The sequence below is a fragment of the Camelus ferus genome, chromosome 14 (genome assembly GCF_009834535.1).
Source record: "Camelus ferus isolate YT-003-E chromosome 14, BCGSAC_Cfer_1.0, whole genome shotgun sequence".
Taxonomy (NCBI): Eukaryota; Metazoa; Chordata; class Mammalia; order Artiodactyla; family Camelidae; genus Camelus; species Camelus ferus.
In genome coordinates, this window is record NC_045709.1 from 9,868,712 (window position 1) to 9,881,952 (window position 13,241).

A 13,241-nucleotide genomic window follows, 5' to 3' on the forward strand; every position below is an offset into this window, starting at 1 on the left:
GCTTTTGGTGTCATATCAAAGAAATCCTTACTGTCATGAAGCTTTCCCCCTATGTTTTCTTCTAAGAGGTTTATCATTTTAGTTCTAACATTTAGGACTTTGATCCATTTTAAGTTAATTTTTGTATACAGTATGAGGTAAATGTCCAACATTTCTTTTGGATATCCAGTTTTCCCAACACCATTTGTTGAAAAGACTGTCCTTCCCCCATTGAATGGTCTTGGTACATTAGTCAAAAATCATCTGAACATAAATACAAGGTTTATTTCTGGGCCCTCTAGTTTATTCCACTTGGTCTATACGTCTGTCTTTCTGCCAATATCATGCTGTTTGATTACCAGAGCTTTGTATTAAGTTTTGAAATCCGAAAGTGTGAGAGCGTCAACATTGTTCTTCTTTTTCAAGATTGATTTGGCTATTTGGTGTCCCTTGAGATTCCACATGAATTTTAGGATATATTTTTCTCCTTCTAAAGAAAAAAAAAAGTCATTGATACTGATAGTGATTGCATTGAATCTGCAGATCACTCTGGGTAGTAATCTTACCTTAACAATATTAAGACTCCCAATATATGAACATGGGATATATTTCCATTTATTTGTATCTTCCTTAATCTCTTCTAGCAACGTTACGTCATTTGCAGTATACAAGTCTTTCACCACTGTGGTTAATTTTACTCCAAAGCATTTTATTCTTTTTGATGCTACTTACATGGAATTGTTTCATTAATTTCTTTTTTGGATTGTTTATTAGTGCCTAGAAATGCAACTGATTCCTGAGTGCTGATTTTGTACCCTGCAACTTTGCTGAATTTGCTTATTAGTTACAAGGTTACAAGGTTTTTCTGTATATACATGCTATAGTTTCTCTCACCTTAATTTCATCTCTTATAGATGATTAATTTCTGTGATATACTGCAACTTTACCACTGATGTTTTAATAAACACCCTTAGAGAAAGGTATTTTCCTATCAATTTTTATTTCTATTTTTAACTGAGATAATTAAAAATCACTGCTTTCTATTTGAAAACCTGACAAATTTAAAATATTAGAAAACATTTATTTCCACATGGCAGAAAAATAGGAAAATTCTTGACCTAAATGTATTAATAAACTGAAAGATCCCAGTGGAGTTATTCTAGCCAGGTCGGGAAGGTACATCTCTCTTTACCTGTGTTCAACAGCAACAATAATCTTAGGCTAGTAAACTTTGATTTTTCCTTTTCACTTATAAATTATCTTCTACTTTGGAGCTGCCAAAGTAGGTTTTTTATTATGTCATCAAGAAGGGGTTATTTTAAATTCAAAATTTCTTTTGAATTTATAGATTGTTTCCATTGTCATATGATAGGAATATTCGGATGCTAATACATGGCATGAAAATATTTCTACTGCTTTGTTGTTTAGATATATCCTTTATGCGTCACTAAATTACTTTAGATTTTTCAAATATTTAATTTTACTTTTAAACTGGCATCAACACAATTTATAATAGTTATTACTTTCTTCAAGTATGGTTCAGATAATGCATATAAACCTCTGAAGAGCTGGCTGTATACAGCCCCGGGGCAAGAGAGTGACTATCCTACCATAGTACAGTGGAATACTACACAAGTGGTATGATATGTACATGTTATACTTGGAGAAAATGAAAAATTAGAACATCCTTTAATACCTTTAAGCAAAGGCCTAAATTGTGGGGGTCTAACTAAACTGCTTAACAATTTCACTAAACATGGTGATTTTTTTCATTTAAAGAAATAGTTTTAGGACATGTCCATATACAAAAAATTCACAGGCAACAGATTAAAATTTGCTTTTCTTTTACTTATTTTTTGGATACAAATGCTTAGAAACAAACACTTTTATTAACTAGATAAGATACATTTAAAATTCAGTGTTAAGAACAGGCTTGAAATAATATTAAGGTATAACCCAAAAAACTTAGTTTTTGAGTTTAAGTGAATATAAAATTGTACCATTTCGACACTCCCTTGAATTTTTCTGAAGAAATTAATGACTGATTACTTAGAAACTTTGTGTGAAGTGGATTTCAATCCAGACAATTTATTCCAGAAAAGTCAGATGTGTGTGTCACACACTTCCCTCCAAAATGTTATTTTATTATTAATTTTCTAACAATAGCTTCCTTATATACAAAGTTAAACTACTTAGAAGCTAAACATTTATATTTCTTGAGCTTTTAATTTTTGATGACTTTACTCCCTAGATATGACTAAATCACAAATGTACCATAACGTCAGCCAAGAAATACAAAAGGTTTGATAAGAACATAAACATGCTATTTATATTAATTTTTTTCTTCTTAGACACATTTTTCTTTTGAATTCAAATTACAGATACTTGCCCACTGCTATTCTCTCTTTACACTAATTTTCACCTTGTGTCAATCATTCCTTGTATTCAGTTAGTCAGTAAGACCAACTGATCTTTTCTTTGAGATCTCAGTTCATCAATTTCTTTGCCATTCTTAATTTCATACCTTAAAATTAGGTCTAAGTACCTTATACCTACAATTGCATTTCAGCTTGACTTTCTATCTTTAGTCAATTAACAAAACTTCCTAAAGAATGTATCTGTAGTTAAGAATATATCTGTAGTTTCCCAAGTGGAGTCTGTACTTCTCTGTCTAGCATCAAAGTCTGTATAATCAGGACCTATGCAGTATTTCCTATTTCTCTCCAATGAAAGCACTCTACAATTCCAGTTAAAAGATCTCTTTTAAGAGCCATGACAACCAAATGCATTATGTGGACCTTTTTGAAATAATCAGAAAATTTAATAGCAACTAGGTATTATTATAGTAAGGAATTACTATTAATTTTGTTAGTGTGTTCAAAGTATGGTGGTTATATATTTAGGAAAAAGGGGTACCTATAAGTTAGAGAAGCACATTAAGTATTTATGAGTGAACAAAAGATTGATCAAGTATGAAGCTACTGCGGACAGCAGATGAGTAGCAAGTAGAACCAAATACTATTACTCATCATTTGAGTAGTGACTATCCTCCCAGTAAGTGATTTTTCAAGGCTCCAGGAAGAACTGAGATGCTTATAATAAATCGTTTTCCAGTTCTCTCCTCTCCTAAGCTGTACATTCCCACCTGATCTCTGAATCTCCGAAGCTACTGCTGGAGGCTAAAATACTCACTAATCCCCTTTCCATTTATTCCTACTTTTAAGGACAATTAAGTCTATCTCCTACAGTAGATTCCTACTTCATCCTTTCTAGCTGATACTGAACTGTCCATTCATAGTAAGTTCTGAACATTGACAACTGAGTACTGTGTTGAAAAGGTACTTGGTTTCATCATTTCATACCTATCCTCCATTGAAACTGGACTAGCTATATGGCAATGCTTCCCAGTATGTACCATGCCATTTTTCCACTCTGTTATCTTTGTCCACTGGAAACATCATAGTGCCTCCATCCTTCTATACCTCCTTTAAAGTTTGCTGGCTAAAAGAAGAACCACCTTCCTTAACTAGATATGGAAAGAACCTTGATGCAGAACCGAAAAGAGAAAAAAAAGAAAAAAAAAGCTATTAAAAAAATCAGAAAACAGAACCATTCAGTTCTTGTCCTTTATAATCTTTATACAGTAGTCTTAGTTCCAAGTCTGGCTGTTTATATTTTGGCCTGTGGGTTCTTATGTATCTCTACTAGCTTTTGATCTATCAACTTTTCACTTTTACAATCTTCTAAGAAAAAAACAGTCATTTTGAAAGGTGAGACAAAATAAAGTGTCTTGCTTAAGAAATCAACTTGAAAATGAATATGAGTAAATGGGAATATTTAACTACCTTAAGTTAATTTTCTTAGATTTAATTTAAAAATTTAAAATATAGTAAAAATTATACATTTAACCTAAATTAGTGATTTTCCCCCTCACGTCCCTATACATAATATGCTACTTAAATTTTGTTTCCGTTAACATTTTTGTTTCGGTATAGTTACTTCTATCTTACACTATTCTAATTTCAGTTCATCTAGTTTATATAAGGCATTATTGCATTTAACAATGACATTAAAAAGTTCAAGACATGTCTCCTAAGCTCTTAAATCACCCTGAATGCAACAGAATTCACTGGTCAATTTTTGAATTTCTAACTTTATCAAAGTAATGAGCAGCAGAAATAATTTATTCGAGGTGGCAGTGATACAGAACAGTGAATCTGAAGCCAGGAGATCCAAGTTGGAATCCTGTCCCTTGTAAGTCTAGACTTTAGGTTAGTTATTTTAGTCCACAGAGCCTCAGTTTCCTCTTTATAAAATGGGCCTATTAATGCCTACCTTATAGACCTGTTGTTAAGATTGTATAATCCTAAACTTTTATGAGCACATCTAGCAGTGAACATGTATTCTATAAATGCCTGTAGGATATGAAACACACTTTTGACAAACTTAGGGTTTCAGTGGACTGTGAGTCAATATGAACTAACAGAATTGATGACAAAGAGAAAGTTACTGGAATTAGGCTGCATTAACAGAGTATCCTATTCATAAGAGATTGACTGTATTTTCTACCTCAAACCACATTGACAATACTGGGTTCAGTTCTATATACAATATTTTAAAAGGAATACTGACAAAATGTAGCAGACCAAAGTGAAATATCCAGCATACCAATGGTCTAGAATTCATACTATGAGAACCAGTGGAAGGACTTGTGTATGTTTAGCCTAGAGAAAAGATACAAAACTATTTTTAGAAGATATATCTAGGGCCAAAGATGAAGTTATATATCAAAATGAAACCTCTCTCCTACAAGAATTTTATTTGCCATCAGTTATTACTGACACAAATACAATTTTTAACACTAAGGAAAAAGTCTATTTTATTATGGTTTTAATTCTAGTATTCTGAGGGCTAAAATAAAATGAATGTAGATCAATTTAAAAACTGGCTTTTAGAAAAATTCAATGTATTTTACTGAGCTGTCTTGTTAAGGATTTGGAAGATAAAATTGCCAATTTTAAGTTCTGACTATAGGAGACCAAATACTAGAGGCATAAAGAAATAATAACCTGTAGAGTAAAATTAAGGAAAAGAAAACTGAGAAAAATTTTAATAAATTCATTATTGGATATTAACAGGAAGAATGAAATTGACAGTCTAGGCAAAACTTCAGGTGCGATTGCTGATAAGTGGATATATATTTATGCCAATCTGCATTCAATTTATTCCTGTTTTTATAGGGAGATAATTTTGAAGAATCAAATGGATAGGCAGGGGCAAAACTGAATAGAGTAGTCTGGGGTGTTATCTACTGTATTTATGCTAAGAACCTGAAATCCCTATTATACCAGAGTTCATTAGACTTGTATATTTATTTCCTATTTAAATCAGGGCCTGCGCTATCGAATTCTGCCCTGTTTTCATTTTCTTAAGAAAATATCCAAAGTAACTCTATAAATAGTAAGTTCTCTACTATTCTTTGAGTCATCTATCTTGAACCGAGAAGTTGTTCAAGGTGGGAAAACAATGAATTCAACCCCTTTCTATAATTTTGGCACTAAAATTCAAATTTTATGGTTACACTTTTGCTGAGATCAGAAACACAGCCTTAAACATTAAAGCTCATATTTAACTCAATCATCCTGTTAAATATATACATGTCAAATATATAAAACTTTGAGGACAGGAACACCTGGCATTCAATTAAGCATTGTTTAATTCTCAAAAATAGCTGTTATTTGAACAATAATTGAAAAATGGTTGTTGCATACTGTCAACTTTATTTCACAAATTATAAAACAATGTACAGCTTTAAGAGCCTGGAATTGATATGTTTACTAAATTAATATCAACTGATCATATTATTAAGTTTGCAAAGACTTCTTCACCACCAAATGCTGACAGTACCTAGCACCCTTATGAATTTTTCTGCTTTGGATTATAACACTCTTTACTATAATCCAAGTGCCAAAAGAGCAATTTGATTTTTTTCTCATTTGGCACATAGCTTTCTCTCAGAAACATTCACATTATAAAATTCTTCAAGATAATTAAAATTTCCTCAAGAGTGGCACAGGTAGACAGTAATTTACACAAGTAAATTTCCATTACAAATAAATTAAAAATAGGAGAATTTTCAGCTATATCTAGGGATTCATACCAAGAGTATTACACTTTCATTGAAAACACAACAGATTTTATATCATTTGCCATATTGATTACTTAGTGCCCTACTGATTATGACATTCTGATTTTATTTGCAATACTTTCAGTAAATCCTACTTTACACAGTAATTCAAGAACTGACAATATTTTCTAGAATGGTATGATTACATGCCATTGCTATTCTATGGCTAACTAGATAACATTTCTGAAAACTTATCTTTGATAATCAGTCCAATGTGAGAAATAGTTGTAATTTCTTTTTGGTAGCCTATATTATGGATACCAGGCAAATTTAATAACTTCCTTGAATTACAAAGTAACTTATCTCCATTACTTTTGTTTACAGGACTACTAACACTGATAGCACTGAATAGTGAAGTTTTTGCTTTACTTTTTGTTTCCTATTTATGAAGTCAATGTCTTAAAATTTTTGTTGTTGTAGATTAAAGACAAAAAAGCAATGATCTTAATGCTGACAATGAACCTAAAGATGTTATTTTATTTAGCACCAAATGATACATTTATTTTAAATTCACATAACAGAAATAAATAAAAATCAAAGCATAGCTCAAAAAAAGAAAAAAGTAGGAAAAATTATGACTATTTCTGAATATTTTATGTTAAGCAACAAAAGTTTAAGACCTTAAAACTTGAAAACAAACTTGAAAAATATTTCATCTCCACTCAATTTGTAAAAATGAACCCAAAACACTGCCATTATTTAATTTTGACAGTATCAAATATATGGAACAGTAATATTCCAGTTTCTGGGATATCCATATTCCATAAGTGAAAAATTAAAAAAAAATCCCTATCTTAAAGAAACAATGGCATAAAACAAACATTAAAAAAAAAAAGCAGAAGAGTGAACATCCACACAATCATAAAGAATCAATGAATACTCTCATTGTGTATCTATCTTTCTGGGTATTATTTAATTGCAAACATCACCATTTTAGTATCTAAGATTAAAGGTAACTCCAGGCATACTACCTAGGAGAGACAACAGAAAACATTCCAACTATGAAATACAGCAAATGATCTATGTTTAAAAGATGCTGAAGAATATCCAAAAAAGGCTGCTTGCTTGGAAATTTATAAAGGAGATGACATGAGCTTAAGAATGTGATGGTATCTGTACTTATAAATCTGTTGGGAATTAAATGATACTTTTTTTTTTTCCTTTGGAAAAGTGAGCTGCCCTCCAGTCTACAGTAACAGCGCAAGACCAATTGAAAAGATTTCTTTTTCTAAGAGTTAAGTTGAAGAAAAGCTGAGCTGGCTTCCAAGGGACCAATTAAGAAACCCAACCCTGGATTATATAGGATTCTTTGGGGATTTGCAAATGTTTCCATTCTAGTTTTCCACAGACAAAAATATAAAGGGAAAAAAATCAGAAAAAGAAGTGATCTGTGGCATTTGGCCACTACTCTTCAAACTGGCTCATTATTAAAAGTTTTCAATATGTAATTGATTCCTACCCGAAAAACTACTTACTGAGCTCAATGGCTGATCTATGATCATGAAGTCACTCTTGACACATACACATTATTCACTGGGTCACTAATGCAATGGTGTGAGGTAATGTAACAGAAGTATCTGAAGCACTAGTTTTCATTTAAACAGCCCTATCCCTCAATATCAAGAACAGAAAGAGACGCACCTGAGTTTCTTTTATTTAGCGATATTTAGATTAGCTCAAGGAATTGATGGAAGAGAATCTTTCTTGTAACTGATTTTAGGGTCTCAAATTTAGGGAAATAAATATCTTCTGCATTTACCATGATCTTGATTTTGAGAGTTTTTCTAGGGGTATAACATCAATTTCAGGTAATCTATTAGAATTATTCCCTTAGAATTTGTAAGTTTCTCAAAAGTTAAATGAATCAGGGTAAAAATGTTTCTTATTCTAAGAAAGAGGTGTGCATGTGTATATATAAAAGGAAGGAAAAGGGATTGCCTTCCTGTTTTTCCTACCTCCTGAAGTTTTAACAGCTAAATTTTAAGCACCTCACAAAGAAGTCTGCAGTATAATCTAGCAAAATGCAGAAATTATTTTTCAAGTGGGGAGAACATTTCCAATTTATAAAACCATAAAATAACTGTCAATAGCATGAATAATGATGATAATAAAAATGACCATTACTTATTTGTAAAATTCTTTGAAGGAAAAAGGTTTACAATTATGATTCTTAGATTTAGAGATAATAGAGCCTGGCTGTAAAGTACTTTACAAACAGAAAACTTACCCAAGGCAATGGCATTATTCTTGATCTAAATTGGACTAAATAAATACCAAACTTCAATGAGTTGGAGGTAGAGGGATGTTAGAAAGTTGTGATTCTAGAATGGTAGAAAAAATTCAGAAATAAAGCAAAACATGACACTGAACTTTTTATAGCAATAGTAGGGGGACTGTGAGTTAATACTTACAAGGTAAGAACTGCTGGGCTACGTAGGGGGCTTGTTCTATTATGGTCTTCATTTTATTGTTACTAAACCTACGAAAAAGGTAAGAGTGAAGACTATAAAAATTTGATCACATTACTTAAGTTAGAAAATTTTCAACTGAGGTTGACAATTATTGTTTTCTGATTCTTACATAGCACAGAATAATCACAGATTAGAAAAACCCAGCAGCAGATTTATATATTTCAGTCCAGAGTCTATCATTAGTTTTTAAAATACACTTTTCTGTTACTATTATCTTCTTGAAGTTTAAAAATCAAATATATAAAACTCATACTTCAATGTCTAACTTGGAACACACTGAGGCTTCTGGAGGACATCATATAAGTACAGATATTTTAAGATAAATTCAAGATCATACCTCAAGATTGACCAATCTCTCTCTTACACACATACACATGTATACTACTGCAATATCTAAAAATCTATATATTGCTTCATTTCAAGAATTCTCTTATAATACAGTATAAATACAAAGCTTAAACTGAAACTCAAAATGCATGAAGAAATTTCTGAAAATAGTATGCTATGATTATGATCTATGGTCAAAAGAAAACATAGTTGTGAAATTGCCTGAATTAGAGTAAATGAAATAGTAGTGATAAAATAAATTATTTCCATGGTTGTCCTTTACTTACAAAAGTAGGAAGGATTAAAAGCCAGTGTGCAAAGGAAAGAAACATTACAGTTCATCTTTAAAAATAAAAGAATTTAAAAATATCCTAGCAACTTAAGTTGGTTAGTTTGATTTCTGTAGGCCATGATTATAGTTGTAGTTCTTACATCAACTAATGGTTTTAAGTACTTACTACAAGACACAGAATAGAGTGAATAAACCCAATCCATGCTCTTAATGGAGTATTCCAAGTGTACATCTTATTGTAGAATATCTTCACCAAAAAAGGGACAGTACTGTTTCCCACTTACTTGAAAAGATAAAAATTTCAAATCCACAGGAAAAATCAAGAGAATAGCAAAATAAATCCCCACATCCTACTCCTGGCTTTCCAATGCATCTGCATTGAATTCTAATATTCTGCCATGCTTATTTTTTTTTTTTTTAAAGAAAAAAGACTATATACAAATAGTTGAGTCCCTTTTGTACCATACCCTGGATTCCATTCCCCTCTTTCCCAAGACATAATCACAATCCTGAACTTGCTATTTAATTCTTACGCATCTTTTTACATTATTATTACAAATTCAATTATTGAAAATAACATATATCATTGCTTTCAAGCTTTATATAAATGTTATACTGTAGCTAACCTTTTGCAATTTGTTTTTATTTGCTGAAGTAAGACATTCATCATCATGATACACATAGCTCTCACTTTAACAGCTGTAAAACAAACATTTTTCATCACGTGACTGTGTCACAATTTGCCACTCTCCTATTGCTTAACATTTACACTGCTTTCAATTTTTTCCTATTACAAGTAAAAATAAACAAGACTTTTCCACAAATGCCTGAGTTTATCTAGAACATCTAGGAATGGAATTGTTGGGTCCAAGCCTATGTATATCTTCAACTGTTGTAGGATACTGCCAAATGCTCCCACAAGCAGCATATAAAAAGTTACCCTTTCTGTATTTTCTCCAATACATATTTGGAAATACATTTAAGAAAAATAGCTACTATCTAAATGAAAATTTAAAAAATTCTTAAGTGATCAATCCCTTCTGTTTTAATTATGCACAGGTCTAATAGAGGTATTGTTTCATTATGTTCCAAATAAACAGACTTAAAATTTGGTCCAAGGTACTTGCACAAAAATTAAGCTCTTATAATATAAATTTTCCTTATATGATTAAGGAAATAACAAGATTGAATCTAAAACTACTGTGGTAGAAATGATAAGATTCATAGTTAGTTAGTGAGCTTAGATTCATGATGACCAAAGAGAAAAAAATAAAAGCAGAAAGTGTGAAGAATCCTTCCCCATTTCATTTTGGAGAGTATTCTCACATGTGTTGCTTCTAAAAAAAACTCACTTAGAGCTTGTAAAAAACACAAATTCCTAAGTCTAGCTCCAGAGATTGATTCAGCAGATCTGGAAAAATACTTTATTCTAAATTATTCTGGTACAGGTGGTCCATAGACACTTTACACAGTAATTAGAAAAAAACAAGGTGTTTTCAATATATAGCATTACATAATTCACTTTTTGGTTAAGGGTAGATAATAGTAATTAATATGTTATCTGTTAAATTATATCAACATGTTAAAGAAAATATTCTAGTATTAGGGAAAAAAGACAAAAATAAACAAATAAAAAAACACCCCATAGTTTTACCTTTTTAAAAGAATGCTATTACAAATGTTGGACTGTAACTTGGGACATTAGGCTTATACACTAATAACATCATTTGCAGTTTTTCACCAAGAATGCTACAGATGAAATCAGAACTTTAATAGAAATCCAATATTCATTTCCCTTTAACTACAACCTATTGGAATTTTAATAAAAGAGGAGAAAAATATAGATATGAAGGTTATGCAAATCTGTGCGAACTCAAATTGTAAAAATAAAAAACACTCTTCTACACTATTTGAAATTACAGAGTCCTAATTCCAAAAGATTTAGGATAACCTAAACTTTCCAGATACAAAGTTCAGATATAAGACATTATTTTAATAGTGAGAAAAAAGTAAAGACTTTTAAAGAGTTTCTATCTGTAGCCTGCTTTGTCTTTATATAAGCACAAAGTAGTATAGAGTGTGTTCTTTTTAGTGACAGTGAAATCAACACGTTTGGCCTTGTTTAGACTGGGCTCTAAAATCATGATAATATAAGCTTAGAATTTGGTCCCAAAGTGAAAGAAACACCTCTATGTGGCCACAGTCAACTTTTCTTTCCTCAATGTATTACCTAACTTGTGTTATCGGCAACTAAGGATTAATAATTTTTTCCAATTTACCAGCTTAAAAGTGAAAAGCATGAAATATACCACATATACTTTCAGAATCAAGACTATTTTCCATTTATACAGATGGAATTAAGTGAATAAAAATTAAATAAACCAAAACTAGAGTAAATAGTAAAAAATAGTTAAGAGTCTAAGAGCTTTAAGCATCTACTGTTCTCTTTATGCTACTTTGGGAAGAAAATACTTTTTTGTCAATGACTGTATTCATTATATTATATATGGGTTCCTATCTGGTCTGTAAAAGCTGATGGGTGCAGGCTCCTTTGGCCACTATTATTGTATACTGATGCTATTCTGTACAAGCAGCAGCAATCTCCTAGTCCTTGCTCCCAACGTAAGAAGCAAGAACAAGGGCTGTGGTGATACTTGTTTTTTCACTGTTGCTGCCACTGAAGCAGCAAGCTGAGAAAAGCATATGCCACTAACACACAGAAGAAAAAAATGATTCAGCTCAACCTATCCAGAAGCTCTGCTTGTATAGCTACATGATAAAATTATTTAAGAAGAAATTTTTTCTTTAAAGAGTAGGATGGGGAGATAAGAAAAGACAAAACTGGTGTTTTGATTAGAAAGGGTATCTATAATGTATCCAAGGGGAAAAAAATTAATGACACTTTAACACCTAGTTTAAATTTAGCTGTTCAGTTATCAAAATTCTCAGAAAAGTTTTAAGCAGGTTCAGGGTGAATTCATAAAGAGTATCTTCTCTACCTATTTTCCTGGAAAATAAGAAAGTATCTAAATTTCAATCAAGAAATGAAATTATATTATGCTTAGAAAAAGCCCCAGTCTCCAGGTTCCACATATCTAATCACCACCATATGTCTGACATTAGACACTACTAGCAAATAAGTAAGATTTTAGCCCAGTTTTTACAAAAGTTCCAACTAAAAATAAATTTTACTCATGTAATTTATCTACTTTGTGTAATACAAAGTTAAAAACTTACTAAGCACATAATATCAATTGATGATTAAGAAACAGAAATAGTTTTCTGTCAAACTATCTTTAATTCAGAAAAATTAAAGACAGAAAAAACTATTTTAAGTCAGAAAAATTAGGACATCTGTAAATTATTTTTAAAAATGCTAGAACTGGCCAATAAGTTTAAATAATAGCTACTCAAGAAAGCTAGGTCTGAGATTTTTAAAAAGGTGTAAAAAATAGTAATAATTAAAATTCAGATAATCTATAAAAAAACCCCCAATCTTTAATTTTTATCAAAACTGAAAAAGTAATTTTTCTGCTTACCAGCAGCTCAGTAACAAATAATGCTAATAATAAAAATGAAAAAAAAAAAAAAAAACAACCCTGAGGATCACAGGATAACAAAATCATTAAGTGTATTTGTTTGGTATGAAAGCCATACAATAAAAGAGTAAAAGCAAATATCAAAGAAGGATTTAAAAAATTAAGACATTTAGAAACAGTAGTAAATTAATCAACTATTAGCCAGTGGGTTAATCAGCCTTAGCAACTGTATTTGAAACATGCTGTATGCTTTTCTTCCAAGTGACTTTAATCATGAAAATGGGAAAGTAAAACTAAGCCAAATCAAATGTATTAATGAAATATCAAAAGTGTGGTCTGTGGTGCTGAGAACCGAAATTCTACTTCAAAATTATATTAAGTTAAAAAAATCACATTAATTAAATACTGCATTTTGAAAATGCTTATCAGAAAATATGAATCTGACA

At 30.9% G+C, this 13,241-nt stretch overlaps 1 long non-coding RNA gene across 3 annotated transcripts in view; it reads right to left on the minus strand.

The window, feature by feature from the left end:
- Positions 1-13,241, minus strand: part of LOC106729534 — a 122,064-nt gene that overhangs the window by 66,415 nt on the left and 42,408 nt on the right. For all 3 annotated transcript variants that reach the window (XR_004325667.1, XR_004325668.1, XR_004325669.1), the window contains one exon: positions 8,578-8,645. This is a non-coding gene — a long non-coding RNA (uncharacterized LOC106729534). The remainder of the gene's footprint in view (positions 1-8,577; positions 8,646-13,241) is intronic.